At 41.3% G+C, this 20,857-nt stretch overlaps 1 protein-coding gene across 5 annotated transcripts in view; it reads left to right on the forward strand.

Moving 5' to 3' along the window:
* Nucleotides 1-20,857, forward strand: part of CDH11 (cadherin 11) — a 742,884-nt gene that overhangs the window by 89,335 nt on the left and 632,692 nt on the right. The window contains exon 1 of one of the 5 annotated variants that reach the window (XM_090149362.1): nt 18,786-18,852. The exons of the other annotated variants lie outside the window; for them this stretch is intronic. The gene's annotated coding sequence lies outside the window, so the exon portion shown is untranslated. Of the gene's footprint in view, nt 1-18,785; nt 18,853-20,857 lie in introns of those variants that run through there. 5 annotated transcript variants of the gene reach the window in all.

A 20,857-nucleotide genomic window follows, 5' to 3' on the forward strand; every position in this document is an offset into this window, starting at 1 on the left:
TAGTGTCTGATATTTGATCAGTGCAGACTGTGACTGTTTTGCTCAAACAGGGTGCTTTGAAGCAATTTGGAGATGTCTCTGTAAGGGTTTTTATACGTGCAAATTGGAAAGCTGAAGCCCTCATACAGCTGAGATGGCTGGATGTTAAATGGAATTTGTCAGTATTTTTCACAGGTAAAATTATGACCTCAGATGGAAGACAGTGCGGATGGGCCTTCCGGAAGGAGAACTTGTTTGAAGCATTTTGCTTAGATTCAGCATTATGCTCTAAGCCGCTCATGGCAGCCAGCAGGGTGGGATGGTACTGAGGCTGACTGTGCAGAGCACGGTGCTTCTGATATTGTCACCTGCCTGAAGGTTACATCAGCAGGTTGTTCAGTGAGGCCAATCAGATGAGCCTGTGGGCTTCCTTACAGCATAGCCTGAGTACCAAACCTTCTTAGGACCAGGATGCCTCCTCTTCTTGCACCTGTTGTTGGCTGACCCCTATCTACGTCTCACAAACTGAAGGCAAAGGTGTAGCTGTGATACTGAACAGAATGACTGAAAGAGGATTTTTTTTTTTTTTAAACTAAATAATGCAGAAAGAAATCTGAGAAATATGAAACTTAAATCAAAACCCACTTAAAAAACACAATCAAAGACAGTTTTAATAAAAGTAGGCAAATGTTCAACATACCTTAAGTAGGACTTTAAATAATAATGATCCACAGTTAAATGTTCTGTTGCTCTTATTTGTCATCACAACTCAGCACAGGTGATGGGATTGATTTTCTACCTTTCTCAAAGGCTGGAAGTGGCTATGTTATTTCACATTCTTATGATATACAGCTGCAGAGATGGATGTTTTAAAAATTTTGATACATTTGTTATTCAGAAAGTTAAGCGATAAGTGAGGAGGCATTTTTCAAAGTCTTACTTAGGGACACCAACGAGAATTAAGACCCCTTCCAAGAAAATAAGCTGTTCTCATTTCATTGCTGAGAGAAGAGCAGGGAGAATGTTGATAAAGAGTTTTCCAGGGAACTGCAGCTATCAGGTCAGGATGTAGCTCAGTGATAAAGTGGTACCCACAGCAGACAGCAGTCCCAGATATGATTTACTTTTGCAAATGACTTCAACTGTATTTACAACCGTTGCATTGCCTTTGATGTTCATATCTGTGGACCTGGGAGTGAGCGTGCTATTTAGCTAATCTAAACTAAGGATGGGGATGAGAGAGGCCTTCATGTCCCTTACCCAAAGAAAGGAATGAGAATAGCCCTAGGTTTTCTGTGCATGCCCTGAGGCGTCAGGCCTAGATTACCAGGGTCTGTTTTAATGCCAACTAAATAAGCTTTGTTTTAGGTGACTTGTTTTATCTCTGTTGGAAAGTTCGAGGAAAGACATGAGAATGTTCCTAAAGACATTTTCAGCACGCTCTGTTTCAGAGCTCAATAGAGTTACCAAAAACCATTCTATGGGCTATAAAGAAGATAATTTCATTTAAATTTTAAAAAATCTTATTAAAATCTCTAAACCTTTCATATTCTGTTTTACGGATTTAATGTGTACTGAAGTGATTATTTAAAGTTTCTTTCTGGCTGTGAGGAAATGTGCACGGAAATTTTATTGAATTTGAAATTGTATCCCTCTCAATAGAAATCTAATGGTTCACAGCACCTCATTTCCTCTTCTTAATCCCAGATGTTTTCACTATCACACTTTCTAAGTAGTGACTTCCATCAGATTTTCAAAGCTGCTGACTCAAGATGCTACCAAGCCAGTTTTCCTGTAGACCTTGGGCTTCCAGACTTTTCATCATCATTGCCAAGTGATAAGAGTCTAGAAAAAAGCCCTTGATAGTTGGCTGCTTTTGCAAACAGTGTGATAATGTTTTAAACAAAATATCGGTAGTTTATATCAAGTTTTGCTAACAGGAAGCATCCTGTGTGTGTTCAGGCAACACCAATAGATGTACTTGCCCTATGGATGCCTATCTTACCTAATAGCAAAACTTCTGGTAGTGAAAGGTAAGAAATGAAGAGCATCCTTAGCACGTAGGAATTTCCTACTGCTCTGTGTGACTCATTTTACGGACAGAGCTGGTGGCATGAGCAATAGGAGTGCTAACTGTGTACTTGCATTTCACACCTTTGCTGCTGTCAAGTTCCTGTTCTACATGACACCAGCTCTTTTACCTTGTCTATTCAGCAGTGCTGTCCAAGTTTTCTGACTGGTTATCTCCAGCTGTTCCTAATGGCTCACTCACTTTTTTTCCCAGAGGTTTTCCCACGGATGTCTATTAGCTGCTGTTTTTTGATTCTGTGGCACCTGGGCTAGCTGTGCATGGCTCAGATCAGCATCTCTTCCTAAGAACGTTTACCTGGTTACTTCCTTGCTGGTGTCTGAACAGCCTTCCAGACTACTCAGGCTAGGAGAGATAAAAATAGTCTTTCCTTTATGGCTGGGGTAAATCTCAAGTTTGCTTTGAAGGTGCTGGTGCATAGTTTGAATTTGACTTTTCTGTGAATCTAAACTAGTAACTGTCATTTTGTAACTGCTGAAAGGAGTAATGTGTTCTAATGGGTAGAAGCAGAGCCCTCATTTAGTATGCTAAATCTATTAAATTTGACTGTTCTCACTATACATGGATACCTGGGAGTGGGTTTGTATAAATTGATGGAATTTATAACTGCACAGAATAAATCTGAGATTAGAGCTTTCATCTTTTTTTCTGAATTACATTTTGTATGTTGCTGAAGAGATTGTTCAGGTGATCTAAAGCTCAGATTTCATTATCTTCTCTGTAGCCAGGAAAGCAATATGACTTTTATGATAGTAGCTTTTGGTAACATCTTGTTTCAGGTTTTCCCTGTAGTGCTTGTTTGCTGCCCAGTGTGATTAATGGGCTGTGAAGTTCTCCAAGAATGAGTGGGAACTGTAGCTGTAGGAAAAAGTTCTTTGCTTTCCTACGCAGCAAAAATTCCAGCCAACTTGATAGAATAGCCCATGCCTTTCAGTGAGTAAGCATGCATTTTTTTCCTTGCCATTACTTCTGGTTACAGTGAAAATGCATATGAGAAATAACCCTTAATTAGTTGTCATCACAGCCAAAGACAGCTATTGACACAGGTGTAACTGATGATGTTTCTAAGAGCTGATGAAGGTGAGTGGTCCACCTTCCCAGAAGCAGTGTGTTGCAGGCGCTGTGCAAAGGTCTGCCAGGACTTGAAGTTCAGTCACGGTAATGAGACTTGTGTCTGTATTTTGTGGCCAGCTAAGAACTGTGCTAGAAGAAAGCACACTCTTTCCTTCAGTTACAAAAAATAAACCCGAAATGCTAATCTGGAACAGTTTAGACAATAATTGTAAAATCCCCTCCCATTTGAAATATGCAACCATATCTAACAGTCGTCTGAAGCCTCTGGAAGTAACGCTGCTTAAAGTTCAAAAAATAACAATTACTGCTCCATGCAGAAAGCTTAATCTCTGCAAAAGGTTGGTTATTTCTGGGGCCTTTAATCAGAGCAGCGCAGTGCTCTCAGTCATTTCCACTGGGAGCCATTTTCCCTTTGTCACTGATGGAGGTCTGCATCCTGCAGCGGGTCTGACTCAGCTTCCTTTTGTCAGATTTGTTAAACAAAAGAATGTCGCTCTCAATTTCATTTTAGTTTTTGTAAGGTGCATTTTGGAAAGCAGCTGAGGAATCTTAGCTCAAGCTGGTGGAACTGGAGCTTTGCTGGGGACACGCAATAGCTTTTCTCTGCAGTGCTTTCCAGAGTGCCACTGTGGCTGTGCCGTATGCATTTCATTAAGGCAGATCTCTCCTGGAAGGTCAAATCCTGCACTCCTTAATCAGACAAATCTCTCATCAGATGAGGAGCTTGTGGCTACAGAAGTAACAGCAGTACTTCTATCTTAGCTGTTTGGTGGGGAATGATCCTGAACTGCCTGGTTTCCTAGTTTGGAAACATGAGGAAAATAAAGGTGGAGGAAAATGCATCCAAATTTTACTAACAGTCTAAGTAGCACTGTGGGCAGGAGCTGTAAAATGAAACTGCCTTACCATCGAACTGAAGAAAGGAACAATAAATCCCTCTGATGGTTCATTGCAAACACAATCCACGGGGATTTAGCAAGGAGCCTGCAGGCCAGCTGAGGCCCATTGACCTTGGTGGGAGGGTTGGATTTTAGCAGCAGGGCTGATGCAGAGGTGTGATGCCAGTCAGAAACTTCCCAGGCGTGGTTCTGATGATTTTGGTTCAGTGAAACTTTTTAGTCCAAAGAGCATTCCTGCTTTCGTTAAAGATGTTCCTTTAAAACAATCAAACAAAAAATACACAAACTTTTCCCACCTAAACAAAACTGATAAAAATAGCTACCTTTCATTTGTTATCACTGTGATTGTTTATAGAACCAAGCTTTTGTCTCTGACTGGTAATGCAAAAAGGAAGCTTGTGTCTGGGGTTAAAGCTTCTCTCTCTTATGCCTGCTCCTGTGAAAGGAGTAACGTTCATCTTCGTTTTTGGAAAGTCTGCAGTGCGAACAGTTTTATGCCCATGGCATTCATCTAAAGAGACCAACCAGCACCCACAAGAGCTGCAGCAGGGGATGGAAAGGCAGTGCTGGGGAGCTGCTGGGCTGGGGGAAGCTGTGTGCAGGGCTCTTTGTTTCAGCCCATTTTGCCTGGCTGCGTGCTGTGATTCTTCTCTCGGGAAAGGATGCAGTGTATCGGGAACAGGGAGCTGGAGAGGGATATGGCCTCTTCTCTTCCTTCCTGCACTATTTATGTAACTGATCTGCCCATCCTGACACTGTCATTCCTGTGGCACTCTCCCCATTAATAATCAAATGCTGCCTGCTGAAACACTTCCCTGTGAGCTGCTGCCTTTGGGGTGGAGTGGTGGAGGGCTGCAGATCCCAGCTCCTGGCCTGTTGTGCCAGCTGTGTTGCTGGCTCCGGAGCTGAGTGTCTGCTGGGAAACATTAGACCAAGAGGTTTCAGATTTTAAAAAGACTGAAAAAAATGCGGATTTTCCTTCAAAAAGACTTAACTTTTGTGCCTCTTATTGTTCTATGAGAGCCTTGGAGGAGATAGAAAGTCAGATTAGTACTTGATCTGCAAGCAATGTGCCAAAGAACAATTCCAGAGTCAGAGAGATGTCATCCCACAAGCTACATCACACAAATAGGTCTGTAGTGCTGGGACATATGAGGCTAATCAAGTGCAGGAGTTTGATCTGAAAGGGAGGATTTTAAAGTACTGGAGTGAAAATAGTATACTAAGGAGGGTAGCTGCCAGGCTTGGGGTTGCTTTCAGAGTACATTTGGGGTACCGCGCTACCTCAGTGTCATTCTTGGCTCACTATACCCATGTGTAACCTTGCCAGAGATGGAGCGTGTCTCATAGTGGTTTGCTCACTTCCAGATGAGTCTTAGTGAACTCACAAGTTCCTGGAAGGGAAGCTACACTGTGTGTTTACAGGACGTGAGATGACCCATATCTTAAATGCTTTCCTTGATGCCCCTTGAAGTCTCTGGATTTTCCTTTCATCTTATTCCACTGAACTTCTGGCTTTCCTATGATCTATTCTCCAAGCATGAAGTCATGCCTGGATGTTTGCATCTCCTGCATCTCCTCCACACAGACAGACACACACACAGCGCTGTGGCTGATCACTCTGGGGCTGGCTCTCCCTGCCATATGCCTTCCTGCGAGGGAGAGGGGCTGTGGCAGCCTGCAGGCAAGGTGCTGGGATGGAGAGGTGTGAGGCATGGAGTCGGAGTCCTGCTGCAGCACAGACTGCCTGCGAGACGTCCCGGCCCCCTGCAGCACACGTCAGATGGACCCACGTCTCTGCTGGCTGCCACTCTCTTCCCAAGGGCACGGGTTTTCAGGCTTGGGATGTGTTGTGTTAAAACAGCACTTGGAAGAAGGGAAGCAGCTCCATGTGCTTTGTGTACAAGCTGCTCGTGAATCTGCCGCCGGGCTGAGCGTGAGCCAAAAGGAGGGTGGAGGGAGCTGCTCTGAAAGAATTCTTGCTCAGGGGTTTAAGTTAGGAGCCAATGCACTAATGCCTTGTAAATTGGTTCAGTGACTTTTACTCATTTATATGCACTCCCTTTATTACACCCCCAGACCTAGGCTGCCTTATTTTTGGCTTTGCTGCCAAACACTGTGCAAATGCAGATGGTTTAAGTGTATCACTGGTGATCCCCTATGTATTGTTCCTGCTTTGCAGTCTGTGCTGTGCCTCTTTTAGCCACTGAGTGGATGTGTAAGAACTCCTAATGGCTTGGAAATCAGTCAGTATGGATTTTTTCCCTCATCCTGTTGAAACGGATCCATCCGTGTGGTGGCATCAGCAGCCAGTATTTCCCTTTAGTTAAACACTGGAGGCCATTCTGGGCTGCGATGCTGCTCTCTGCAGTGAAGGAGCTATTTGCACCAGCTTGAATTTAGCCACTGCAGTGAGACATAGAATGTATCATCTCAGTCTTCTGCTGGAATGGATAAAATAACATTTAATTCTTAACCGAAAGAATGTATTTATTACAGCCTAAATAACTTCCTAGCTTCCAACTAGGGAGGGAGCACAAATCTGTTGGAAATCCAGAGGTTTAGACTTGAGTGCTTTTGGCACATTGAGGTGCCCTGCAAGGAGTGTAGGGAAACAAGTCGCTGAGCTGATGGGCCTAGTCTGTGAAACACCACATTTCCATGGCTGTCGTCTTTGCAGTGCAGTAAAAATTGCGTTTTAAATCTTCAGGTTACCCGTGGCTTGCTTGGTCTGCTGGTACCGAGGCATGGGGTGGGACCCCCAGCCATGTGCTAGCACTTCTGCTCTGTACGTATCTCACTGCTGCTCTGCTAACTGAGGGAATAATGCAGGATGAAAAATGCGTAATGAATAATGAAAAAGCTCAAGCTTTGGGATTAATGATTCATGCTGAAATATATCTGCCCTGGACAATTTTCTTTTGCTGATATTTCATCTTGAATGTACAAATGGTTGGGCCATGCCCATCCCTGTGCACTTTAACAGAGATTAAAAAGAGTAAGATCTGGCTATAACATCTAAACAGAATCTCAAATGAAAGAACATGTATATTTAAGAGCACAATGGAAAATTTAAGAGATTTAAATCCATGCTTGGACTTCTCAGGATTTACGTGAATTTTGGAAATTCAGAGAGACAGAAAATGAATGATTTTGCAATTTGCAAAGTTTGTGCCTGAGCACTGGTACTGGGATCTATCTGCCCAAGAGCATTCCTGAAAACATGCTGCTAAATGAGCTTGTTGCATGGAGATATATTTACAGTAAACAACAGGAAAGATAAATGCTCATGAATTACTGCAAGTAGATTTGCAGCTATTTTGACTTGGCACCGGTTTGCAGCAGAAAAGTATGCTGATTGTTAGAAAAGAAAGCATAATTTTAAAACAGTTGATTTTCAGAAAACACCTTTTATATATGATGTACACACTCAGTGCAGTGTTTTCTAATATCTTTCAAGTAACATTGAAGTGACATGTCTGGTGACCCGTGCCATTTGTGTTAGGGATGGCTTGCAGCACCTTCGGGTGGGAAGAGTTCAGTGGCTGCTCGGTGCTCCTGGGCTGGGGCACAGAGACCTGCAGGAAGGTGAGGACCTGCCCCATTACAGTGTTTGACTGTGGGAGCCAGATGTTAGTGCATTTATTCTTCAAAGCTTTGTTTGGCTTCTACAAGGCTGGGTTGAGATCTCATTAGAGAAACTTTCTTGTGACACTTCCAGTGCTTCCTGCCTGGGCTCAGATGACAAAGGAATGGACTTTCTTAAAGAATTTTGTTGTTTCCGCTCATGACCTTGGCCAGAGCCTGCAGGTGCACAGCAGCACAATGAGCCGTGCTGTTACTGCTTCCTTCGGAGTGGCAGAGGTTGCTCCCGTGGAGGCTGGATGAGGTACATGCCATTTCCAGCTAGCCAAGTGCTGTCACTTCTGGGCAGCCACGCAGGAAATGAGCTCAGAAGCATTCCGAAATGTAACACCACATCTGAGCCCGTTTTTAAAATGGAGACCATCAGAAACAAGAAGGCACCCATACCTTTGCAGTGAAATGCAGTGAGCCAACAAACCTGAGGGTGCTCAGACTGCCAGTAACTGCTCTTTGGTGGCTTCCAAGGTGTTGGATGGGCCTGAGCAGCCCTGCTTTGGGTGAGCAGCTCTGCTCTGGGAGGCAGCCCTGCACAGGAAGCTTCCCCAGCACGGGAACAGCCGAGCACGTCTGTGATGCAGTGTGTTTGTTTCATGTAAACACTGACCATCACAGCAAAGGTTTTGTGTCTTATCTTAGCCAGAGGGGAAAAGAAGGCGTCATTGCTGTCATTACAAAAAGTAGATTTCCTGTAAGGTGTGGGTCAAAATAGGACTAAAGTGATAGGTGCTTCAGACTGTGATTTGACAGTGAAGATGCACTGATTGGCAGGCTGAGATATTTAATGTACATGAGAGCCTATAACAAAGTAAGAATTTTTTATGAGTCAATTTACACTATTGGAGCAGATCTCTGACAGTTATACAGGTGTAAACACAAAGGGCTTTTACTGTGGCTGCTGCTTCAACTCCTCCCTTTCACAGTAACTTAAATAGTTGAAACTGTGGATTTACTTCTGTAACAGTGATTGACCTGTTCAGGGTCTTGGGTCACGTTTGAAAAAATGCTGTGCTTTACTTTGAAAGTGTAAATTTCCTTTTCTTTCTGAATACTCAGATTCTAGTTTGTTTTCACCCATCTATGCAAAGGCTTAGTATAACAAAGCTTGGGGCAGGATGTACATCGTACTGCTGAAATAAGTTGGATGCCTCTGTAAAATGCCTAACTTGTATCTTTAAATTAGGGCTTTCCCTATATGAATTGTTTTTTAGGTAGTAGGTTTTACACTAGGAAGTGGTTATTGAGGAAACAAAGCAAAATATAAAGTAAATGAGAAAAATGCTTTTCTCTGCTGAAATAGTTTTAATGCTAATTGCGTTTAGAAATAGGAGACCTTGTAGGAAGGAAAAAGAAGGGTCACATAAAAATAAAGTGTGTTCCCTTTGATATATGTGTTCTCTTCCTACACCAGGTTGTCTTAGCTAGCCTACATTTGAGATTCTCTCCTGTTGTTACCCAAGATATGGTAATCAGCTTGCAAGCAAATACAGCTTCAGCAAGTAAACATCTGATGCTCTTCTGTGGCTATGGCATCTGTCTTTTTTCTGAATTAAAAAAATAACCAATACAAACTACCATTATAGATGAAATTCTGTTCCTTCTGCTTTGGGGCCTGTCCAAAATTAATAGCTGTACTTAAAAAAGTCAACTCTGCCACGGCTGAGGACTTTTTAGTAAGTGTGAATATCTGTACTGTACAAAGGCAAACCTTATTCCTTGTTACTAATTCTCTATGATTTTAAATGGAATTTTTTGCATTAATCTTATGAGTGCTTATATTATTTGATGTGTATTAATTACATCCTAATTCCATTTATAATGTGGGAAGTAGATGATGAGACCTATAATGAAATGTAAGACACTTCAGTTGTAGTGAAAGCTGGACTATATTTTCCAAAAGATCTTCTTTGGCATTTATATGGGTGAGTTAAGAGGATGAGCTTAGGGGAAAATATAACTGGAGAAAATAAAAGTCACTGTCTTTCCAAATGCTACGTGGAAAATACTTGGAATAATTTTTGTCTGTAAAGTCAGGTTCATTATGTAGCCAATATTAATCTGGACTACATGCTGAGCAGCCTTCTTTCTTGATGCCTCCCCCAAGTATGTGTCAAAATGAGAGAGAATTTTGATTTATGTATATTCCAGGTTAATACTGTTAATTGTTAATGTTTCATAATTAGCAGAACAGGAGCTGGGACTGGCAGACTGAGAGGGAGCTGCAGGGAGCTGCTCAGTACCAGCTCTGTGCCTGCAGGGACAGGCTCTGCGCGCTTCCCGTGCAACTAGGCCAGGTCTGTTGTCACCACTGCTGTGTTCCTTTCCTGCTGTTCTGCGCTGATCAGCTCTCCTTTCAGTGCTTAAAGAATGCACCCCACCTAACGTGGGGAATGAATCAACTTCTGAGAAGGAGAGGAAAAACACATTGTATCAATCACTGGGCAGAATCTCCTGGGAAGCTGGAGTTCAGAAAGGATGCAAGAATGCGAGCTGAAAGCCAGAGTAATCTTAACCACATTTTTTTAATCTTGAGAGCATAACATGTAAGATTACTTAGTGGATGGTTATCTGTGGCTGTACCACAGTTCTGGGGGAGGTCAGTACTAAAGATAGAAGTGTGACTTTCAGCTTCTGTTGAGAAAGCTTTTCACAGAGCGCACCAAGCACAAATTTATACGGTATGCAGCCTAGAGCAGCTAATTGTAAACCAGCATGTTTTTCTGTAGCATTTGCAGAGGCTTTCTAATCTGAATGATCAGATAGCTCAGGATGTTTGTAATGGACCGTGGAGCTTTCCACTGGTTCTAGCATGTGTCTGAAGAGCAGCGTTCAGTGCCTTGGGCAATACTCAGTGCCCAAGGAAAAAGGGTTTCAAGTATGTGGGCTGTGTAGCATCTGCTAAACCTGTATTGGCAGCCATTTCAATGAGCAGTGGAACTCAAGCTGTTGTCTCTACTTAAGGAGGCTGTTTGGACAACTGTGGTTTTCCTTGATGAGTGAAGAGTTCAGTCAGAGTTCAAGCATTAGACTGCAGGAGATGAATTTGCACCTTTGTCCAGCATTAAGCTTACTTGATATGAAAAGAGGAAGCTGTTCCTTCAGTATAAAGAACAGTGTAGTCAGGATGATATGAAAAAACTGAAAATAGTCTCCTGATAGATGGAGAAGGTCTGAAATGCATAACTGAAAAGCAAATAGTTATTACAACAGTTTCTCTCACTTCTACTATCTGAAACATCTGTGTGAAATGGCAAGATGTTTACAGAATCAAAGCACTTAACCCAGTGTCTTTACATCTTTTGAAATTTTTGAAGAATCAATGAAGTATTTGTAGATTATCCTGTATTAGAAAAGAAATTTAAGAACTGAATTTGTCTCATATAGGGCTGTTGTTGCAGAACTGCTTCAAAAAGCTTGAAGTAATATTTCTTTGCTTCAGATATCATGAAACTCTAAGTATATCTCCAATGCTGACAACAAAAGAAGAGTCTTCTTAAAAACTTGGTATCAGAGCATGGGTAAGCTTAAGAATCAAAATGGTTTTCTAAAGAGAGAAGAAAATAACAAATTTCTTTTGACCCAGATGTTCAAGGACTTTTTTGAATTTTCATTTCTTGGCTTTTTTTCTTTTCTTTTACTTTTATTATTATTATTATTGTTATTATTATTATTATTATTAGCCTTGGTCCTACACTGTGTCTCCTCTGATTTCTGGCACACAGATGAGACACCATGAGTTGGTTCATGGACAGGTCTGGCTGCCAGTGGTTCCTTTCTATTAGCTCTTGTGAGCATGGGAAGGAATTCCTGTCTGATGTTGAAGAGCTGTCTGTCTTCAGTAACCAATCAGCGGATCGCCCTGGTGTTGCATAAAACCCTGTTAAGATATCCCTGGAAAATAGAGGGAGATCCTCTTTCTGTTGCACTGACTGATTCTGGGTAGCCCCATGAGCATTCTCAGTTGGGATGATTCAGGAAGTTCAAGAGACTTTCCTGTATGAGAGAAGGTATGCCTCGCTCCCACCATGCTGTTTGTGTCTATTCCTTATAAAGCTCTTGTGGTCTGGACTGCAAGTGCTAAATCATTGCAGCTCCATCATCTTTACTGATAGATTTATTATTAATGTGACAGTTAAGTGGCACATTAAATATTATAGCCATTATTTCATCTTCTTTTTAGATTACAGTCTAGCTTATTAAGTGTAATTTGACTTCAGCTATACTTGCATAACTCGTTATGCCAATATAAATACCTCTGCTACAGGTGAAACTGAGCTCTTCGTGATGTCAAGAAGCATAAAGTTTAGCAAGCTGTCAATTTTTTGAATCTGTTCGGACATTCTTATGTTCACAGAAAGGCAGCTCTTCAACAGAGAACAGAATTCACAGGTTTAAAAAAAAAAGTCAGTAACCAGAACATGACTTTCCTGTCCTCAATATTGTAAACTTGAGAATCTGAAACTTAGAATGTGGTAGGTTGCAAAGGTATGAACTGAATGGTATTGCTGTTAAGGAACAGAACATACAGCTTTTATCATTAGAACTAGTAACATCATCAATGATAACAGTAATAAAGGAACATCCATATTGTGCCCTGTATTCAGGAGTGCCATGATGTACCTAATGGAATATCAAGATCATGTGGTTGCTTTTGCAGCTTTTGTGGGGGACATAGGATAGTTACTAAGAAAAATGCTACTACATTTCTCAGTGGCTGAGCATTTCCACTATCTGACATGAAATCTTGTTCTCTTTTACTGATGTCATCGTAGCAATTCTGAGTGTGGCTGAGTGCACTAAATACTTATGCCTCACAGCACAATTAGGAGCTGGTTAAACTGCAGCAGTCTTGAACTCTCATTTGGCTGGGATCACAGATTGGCTTGAATGAGAAGTTGAGAGAATGTGCAAGTTTAAAGCTTCTGAAATAGGCTGAAGTTGAATGTTTGGTTGTGCTTAAATAAATAAATAAATTTTAAAAACACACCGAAAACCACACCTTTTTTGCTAAAATGAAAATTAAGTAAATGGAGTTAAGGAAGATATTATTTTGATGAAAACAATTTTCCAAAATTAATGTCATAACTGAAATATATAAAGTGTTGCACATAGTTACTTGTTTCTCTAAGAAAGCAAATATAGTTTTTGTGAAATAGCATTTTGCTTGAATCAGTTATTCTATTTTGAGGTCAGGCTGCTTTTATATTATCATCACCTTTAAAACATGATGTGATATACAGACAATCATAAATTGCTTTCTGTAACATGAGAAATAAAACTGTAATGGATTCCCATTGAGTTATAAATGGCTGTGGTAAGAAGGCCTTCTTAATTTTGTGGCTTTGCCACACATGAATTATGGGCTGATCTCTCAGTAGCAGGATGCATATAAATATTTGTAATGATTGTGCATTCATTTATGCATTCTCTATTATGCTTGTAACATGTCGAAGGGTAAAAAATACAGCCATGAAAATGACAGCAGAGTTCGGCAGAAAAATGTCAGATGTTTGTGCTGCAGTAGTTTGTGTCAGTAGAAGAAGTCTTTCCTTCCACAGCATCTTGCCTCCTGCCTGGGGACTGCCTGCTGCTCCCAGCCAGAGGGGTGGGCATGAGGATTCTCTGTCTTGTCACTGCTTTGAGAAATTAACCGCTGTAGTTCAAGCAAAGCAGTGTCTCTGTAGCTGTCAGCATGAACAAAGACCACCAAAGTGTACAAAGTGGGAGTTTCTGCACCCAATAATCTGGATACATCCCATTGCTACTTTTATTACCTCAATCAGGGAAAAAGCGCTTGCTACTACTGCACTCCTACAGTTGGTATGACCATACCGTGATGCTGCCATACAAACTGTGACTGTTTGTTAAAATATGGAGGATTTCTTTTTTCTGTGCATATATCATTATCATGACTTTTGTATATTTTATGTTTCTGGTTTGTTTATTAACCTTGAAAGAGGACAACACTGAACTAATAGCTATTAAAAATAATTTCTTAGAAGTGCACCATCTATTAAAAATGCCGCAACCCAAGCCAGGCAAGAAATGCTGTTCTGTCATAGATGTTAGGTTAGTATTCATGAAGTTGTTCTGGGTTTCCTCATTGTGGCTGCAAACCCCATTTCTCTGTTGCTGTCTTGTGGAACTTGAGAGGTCTTTGCACCCACTCTGACCCAGTGTAACCTCTCTCACATGCCGAGACAGTTTCTGAGTCCAGCACAACAGCTGCCCACAGGAACGTGGTGATTTCAGTTCAGTTCCTGTTCTCATCTCCTGGGCTTCCCATTGTAGATTTGTGAAGGCTCCAGCCATGTTGGTGATGCTGAGAGATTTCGGTGAGAGGTCCAGCCCATTAAATGTTTGTTCCAATAATAAAATCTGGTGTTAACCTCTTTCTAAGTAGAAGAAAATTGAATTTTCTTATTGTGCTTCACATTTTTAGGGAGCCTACAAACAGGAGGGGAATCAACTCTTTGAAAGGGTTGATAACTGCAGGACATGGGGAAATGGTTTAAAATTGAGGGAAGGAAAATTTAGGTTGGACATCAGAGGGAAATTCTTTACAGAGAGAGTGGTGAGGTGCTGGAACAGCTGCCCAGAGAGGTTGTGGATGCCCCGTCCCCAGAGGTGTTCAAGGCCAGATTGGATGGGGCCCTGGGCAGCCTGGTCTGGTATTAAATGGGGAGGTTGGTGGCCCTGCGTGTGGCAGGGGGGTTGGAGATTCATGATCCTTGAGGTCCCTTCCAACCCTGGTGATTCTGTGATTCTATGTGCCAGAAAACAAAATGGTTTGCAATGGATGCTGCTGATTTGAGAACCTAAAAAACCTGGGACAAGAAAGTGCTGCCCTTGCTCAAAAGAGGAGGCTGCTGTTTTGTTCTGTGTTTTGTTAGATCTTCACTGCCTGAGGATTTATTTTAATGCAGTTACCTGTGGAGTCATTTAACAGCACTCTGGCAAATCCCCTCAAAAGGATTCTGCAAGTGCTACACTTAATTATTTCAAGGAATGAAAGTGACCTTTAATACGATGTCCTGCATTAACCTCCTCTGTTGTGAGTAAGATGGTGCAAAGTATAATTTTCACTTGTCGGACGCTGCATTAGACAAACAGCTAAATGAATATTTCTACATGTTATACTATATAGGCTTATTACAGCAGGCTGCTGCTTTAATAATCTGGAAAATGTCTCTTCCTTACTTCTGTGCATATTACAGTGGTTTGGATCATATAAGCTGTATATCCTTTGCAACTTCTATTGACAGTTAAATTACTGTCTAGATTGGATGGAACGGGTAACATTGTGCTCTGATTTGGCCTTCTCTCTGTGAATTGTATCTTACAGAAATAGACAGATGTTAGTCAGCCTCTCCAAGGAAGTATTTTGTTTTACATCAGAATTCACATATAATATTGGTTTTAGACAGACATATAAAGGTAAAACATAAACAAACCACAAACAGCCCCCAATCCTATAAGCCTCCAAGTCATTCTCCAAAAACAGCTCCATCCCAACAGCTTCTCTGTTTGAATTTTCAGCAAATTCTTCTGATTTCTACATCCTCTGGTGTTTCTCTGCCTCACTAAAGTTGGATGGGCTTTTTGAGTGCATGCTAACCAGAGCAGACATTTGTTTCTTTCTGATGTGAGTATGGGCTCATTAAGTAGCGCAGCTGTGTGAGCCCTAAGGCCGAATACTCAGGAACTGGAGAGCAGTGGGTTCCTTGAAGTGACAAGTTTTACTTCAAGCCTTAAGTCATTTAGCAATCTTACTTCATAGAAACATAAAATGGTTTAGGTTAGGAGGGGCCTTAAAGACCTTCTTGTTCCATTTCATTACTTAGACCTTCTTAGATAGTGCGGGAATGCTTTAATGCTTTGTCTTTTTTTCCTGGAATGACTGCTGTTTAAATAACACCCAAGCTGGAAGGCAGGCTTTGGACAGCTGCCCCCTGTAACTGTGGCTGGGCTCTGCAGGCACAGAGGTGCACAGCTGGCTTCTGCACAGCTTTCTGTGTGCCTCCATGGCCCTGCTCAGTAGGACTGCATGATTTGGCTGCCTGGGGAGCCTGGCTGTGCAAGGCCAGAGGGGAGCACAGGGACTAAGCCATTGCATGAGAATAAAAGCTAGAAGCTGCGTATATAACTGGCTGGAAATATGATCATTAGTAACTCATACAGTTAATAAACTATACAGATAGGCAGCCAGCCAGCCATCTGTCTAACTGCATGTACAAAATCCTCCCTGAAGTATATGCTGCAACACTCTCTCAAAATCTGTGTCATTAAGGGTACTGCAGTAGTTGTAAAGCTATTCTATTGCATATTCAACGCCTTCTAACTTAAGACCAGTCAACTCTGTGTCTACTATAATGAGAGATCATTTTGTGGCCATGAAATTGAACCAAACCTACTGTTATATTAAACTGATCAGAATCACGTTCCTGTATAATGTCACTGGTGTAAGGCAGTGTGACTGCTTGCAGTCTCAAACATCCTTCTGGAAGTTGACTTTTGATGAGATTTTAAAGCAGGCTGAGGAATCAGGCGTTGGAACTGTTTTCCTCTTCAAGAGATCCTTTATAAATCACTTCGTCAACCTCAGGAAAGCATCAGTGGCTCCTAATAAGGATCACTTAAATTGTGATGAGTGAATGTAGGCAGGTGTTAATTTTGTATGAGCACAGTTGATGGTGTCTAAGTAATGGATTTAAATGCTTGGAAATCTAACACACTAGATCAATTGGCATCTGAATTTCAGAGATAGCTATTGTGGAATGTGGTTGTTTGTTGTAGCTTTTTTTTTTTTTTTTTAAACTCATTGACATTCTCCTGGTAGCTTAAAAACATCTTGTCAAGTTAAAAATTGAGAAGTAAAACTGACAATGCAGAAAGCCTGATTTCACTGTGCTGTAGTCTTTGTTGATTTAAATACTGAGAGTTTGCTGCCTACTTTGCATTTCTGAGTTGAAAGATTCACTTCCTTTTCCTACCAGTCTCCTTGAAAGTTCATGCTTTCTATTCCTAACTTTAAAACTTTCTCGTTCCTTTATTTTGCACCTCAAAAATTAAATATGTCTCTCAGCTGATCAGAATACTGAGAGACAAATTAGACATAATTTTTGTAATAAATAGGACTTCTGCTTCGGAGTTTTTGGACAAATTGCCTGCCATAATTTCATGGCCAGCTGCTCTAAGTATCTGAGAAGGAAGGTGAAATTTCCATTTAACTGATCAGATCACTATTTCAAACTATTCTTTCATCTCTTTTCATAGTAGCCTTGTAATATCTCAGGTTGCACGTGCTGCAAGTAGGCTTTCAGGCAGAAATATATTTGTGTGGAAGCCTTCTTGTTGGACTTGAAATACAGAGGTCTGCTGTGGTTCAATGTAATGGAAATGCCAAGTCACAGCTTGAAGCAGTGATTGAGCACCTGGTGGGAAGGCAGGGCCAGTCGGGAGCTCCTGCATCTGAGTGACCAGAAGGTGTGAAGCCAAGATGCACCCCTTCCCAGCCCTCATTTAAGGGTTGGCAGTGGAGGTGAGGGCTTCTTGCTGGAGATTCCTGCCTACGTGAGGCCTTCTCAAAGTAAGCAGATTTTTTTTCCCCTCTGTTTCTGTGCCCACAGCTGTTGTGTTTGAGCAAACTCTCCCTTCATGTTGTCGAGGACCTTGCTACTCTGCTGTCATTGCTGCACTTTCCATTGCATTACAGCGTTACATTTAGAGATTTGTTTTTTGATTCTTAAAAGTTCTCATCTGGTTTAGCTGAACTCTTTTTCTTCTTAAATGGATGCTGTCTCTTTAAAAATCAATTTCTGGCCTATATACCAGAACTGGGGATACCATTTGGGCATATGTAACATATCAGTAGCAAATCTTACTGTACAGTGAAGATGCTGATGCTAAGACTGATGTGCAATGATACTTCTTTATGTAATTTGCTAGTGTAGTGACTGATACAGAGGTGATGGCATACAATGCACTGAACTCCTTGTGAACAGTTATGCTGTAACCATTGTAACGTGGTGTCAAAAACACTCATTGCTGCTGCTTGTTTCATTTACATCACAATTATAAGAGTCACAATGTAATTAGAATATTTGGCATTAGCAGTTTGTTATGGTCTCCTTTAGCCTCCTAAGCATATAAGAATAATATTCTAGTTACAGATAAAATACCTGGAGTCATTTTACTTCCCTACTATAAGGTAAATCTTTGTGTTATTCTGAATAACCTTGAAACAAAAATATAGCAATTTTATATAATACTTAGTGTTCTTATTAGGATCTTGTATTCCTTCCTTTCTGGGTGGTGTCAAAAACTTAAAACATACTGTGGTTTTGTTTTGTTTTTTTTTATTTAACATAAACTGCTTTATTTTGAAAGAGAGAAGCATCAACCAATTTTCTCAGACTTGCCTCAAGCCTTTTTCCAGTTAGAAAAGTGAATGGGGGTAAGGGCTCAATCTGTGTGCTGAACTGAAAGTCATTTGTACCTCAAAGCTATGCAACAGAACTAACAAGAACTTCCATCAGTAACCTGGAGTAATGGAGCCACTGAAAATCATCTGAGCTGGACAAGCAGGAGGAATGGCCTTGTTTTCCTAAGTTGCTCACTGGGAGAGGCTTAGGCTGTGATTGATGAGATGCCTGAGAAAAGCTAACAGTGTCAGTCAAGTGGCATTTTGTTACTGCTGCAAGCGATGGCTAAGGCAGCTCAGGGCTGTACCTATAGAGGCTAGTACTTGGAAGCATGCTTTCTTCCTGCATAATTCAGCTGTGGTTTTATTTCAGTACTTTGAAAAAATAAGCTTTCTGCTTCATCCAGTCAATGCTCTCGTTAGTAGGAACAGCATAAAACAGCAGGAGTGAAGGGAGAGACCAGACATCTGGCATTCCCTGGAAAAAGGAAATGTTAAGCTGCCCTCTTAATTTCGCTTACCTGTGAATCCCTTAAAAAAGAGTACAGAACATTACAGAGTGAAGTAAAGTAACAGCCCAGACCTGATCAGCTCATCTGCAAGGGAATTTAATTACACTCTTGTTTTGCTTATGTAATTTCCTTCTTCCTCTCCTCCTGTCAGGTTCTGTTCTCATCAAGGGATGTCTGACAAGGCGAAGATGTGAATAGGATGCAGCTGAAAGCTTTTGAACCCTTGGGATTTAGGTAGGGAATGCAGAATCTGATCCAAAGCCTCCTTGTCGTTTTGCTACCAGGTTTCTCTCAACCTCAAGAGAAGGGAGGGCAGAGAGACCTATAGGCACAGAAAACTCAACCAGGATGGGGGCAGTGGGGTAGACCTGGCCCTGGTGCCCTGCAAGAAGGGCATCTCCTGTCCCTGGGGCTCTAATAGAAAAGTAAGCTTGGGGTGCAGGTTATTTTTGCCTATATTTGCCAATTCCCTGCATAAGAAAAGAGAAATCCTGTTTCTGTGATCACTGTGAGTGGAAAAAGTGGCCAAGTTTACTACAGAGCTGTCCATTTTGGTCTCAGCTGAGAGCTGCTTACACTCTGGGGAAAAATAGATCATCTGAAGCGGCCCTAATCTTGGGTTGCAGGTTACCAGCGGATTGAGCAAGCTAAATTAACAGTGTAATGTGATAACTGTTTTAATTAGCTTTCTTATTATGCTTAAATAGTTTTTCACCATTCCTAAAGTAATGAAGATTTCTATATTCATGCAGTGCTGAAGGCAATATTTCTTCAGAATGTGTTCTACCTCTCATTTATCCTGAAACTCTCTGGCATTTTCCTTCCCTTTCCAAAACAGCCTGTTCTCTAGGTGGGCTGTGTCCAAACATAACCTTTGTTTCTCACCTGCCAAACCCAAATCACTGCCAGGTAGCCCTGATTTCCCTACTGTGGGTACTCTGCTCACCAGCAAAACTTGATACAGAGCCTCTGACTGTTCAATAACTGTCTTTACTCCTCATGTCATCCACACCAATATCCTGTCTCTTCAACCAAATCTGTCTTTATTTTCCTGTCTTTCTGACTTTTCATTGACTCTGCTTTTTGTCAAGAGAATGCTTGTTTCCTCAGTATGTTGCTTCCTCATCAGTTCTTCTGCATTTCTTTTTGTACTGCTTGTAGCCCAAACTTCTTGTTTGACTTTTCATCCTTTTTCTGATTTGTCTCTTTTCCTCTAACTGATCTCAGTTACCTCTACCTCTTGCTTTTTCCTCCTGTCCCTGATTATTTGATGCTTATTTTCACTAATTATAACCTCTGTTATCATTCATACTTCTTAGGACTATCTAGAATAAAGAGACAAAAGAGGCATGAAAGAAAAGCTCTTTCCTTGAAGTGTTTTAGCTAAACTGTATTGAAGGAAATATATATTCAGTGGTTGAGAACTTTACCTATGAAGTTAAGTGAAAAACAGGCAGGTTATCATGAAAACTAAAGCTTTTTATTATGTTTTATTTCCTTGCTCTACAGCACAGGGACACTTCTGCTCTTAAGGAAGAAAAGCTTGTAAAAATTTACAGTTAACCTTGGCAACAGTAGGTTGTTCTTCCTCAGGGGCCCTTCTCAGAAATGGTAGAAATGTTGTGGCTGAAATGCTCACAGAAAATTCAGCCCTTTGGCAAATGCCCCAGATGGTTAGGAAGTGACAAATTACCAACTGAGGCTGGGGTTCTACAGTCCCAGCAATAATCACTGCTTCTGGCTTTGCCTGAAGGACTTTACACAGAGTTAGGATTTGCTTGTGCTCCCATCCGTGCTGTGGTTTAGCTGAGCTGCTTTGCTTTATTTGTGCTTCAGGTCTGCCAGCTAGATATGTTTTTGTATACCATCCAGGCGCTATTATTCTTCTGTAGTGTATTTAAATTTGGTAACACCAGGAATCATAAAGGAAATCTGTTGATAGATTTGTTAATCGTTGGTACATAATGGTATCTTCAGCAGAACAGCACCCGGCCAAGCTGTTATACGCTGCCAGTTGGCACTGTGGAGATACCTTAAAGTGAGGACAAAAACTGTCTGCAGTGCCTGCTGTATCACATACATTTTCACTGTGCAATGTACATAACAACAATATCCAGCAAGAAGAGGCTCTCCGCTGCATTTGAAGGGCAAACAAAGGGGAAGGAGCCTTGATTAGTGAGCCTTGTTTGTATTACATAGGGATCAAAGGAGATAAAACACAGTCTATTGCACTGTTTGT

This window comes from Phasianus colchicus, chromosome 13 (assembly GCF_987193195.1).
Source record: "Phasianus colchicus chromosome 13, bPhaCol1.hap1.1, whole genome shotgun sequence".
In the NCBI taxonomy this organism is placed as follows: domain Eukaryota; kingdom Metazoa; phylum Chordata; class Aves; order Galliformes; family Phasianidae; genus Phasianus; species Phasianus colchicus.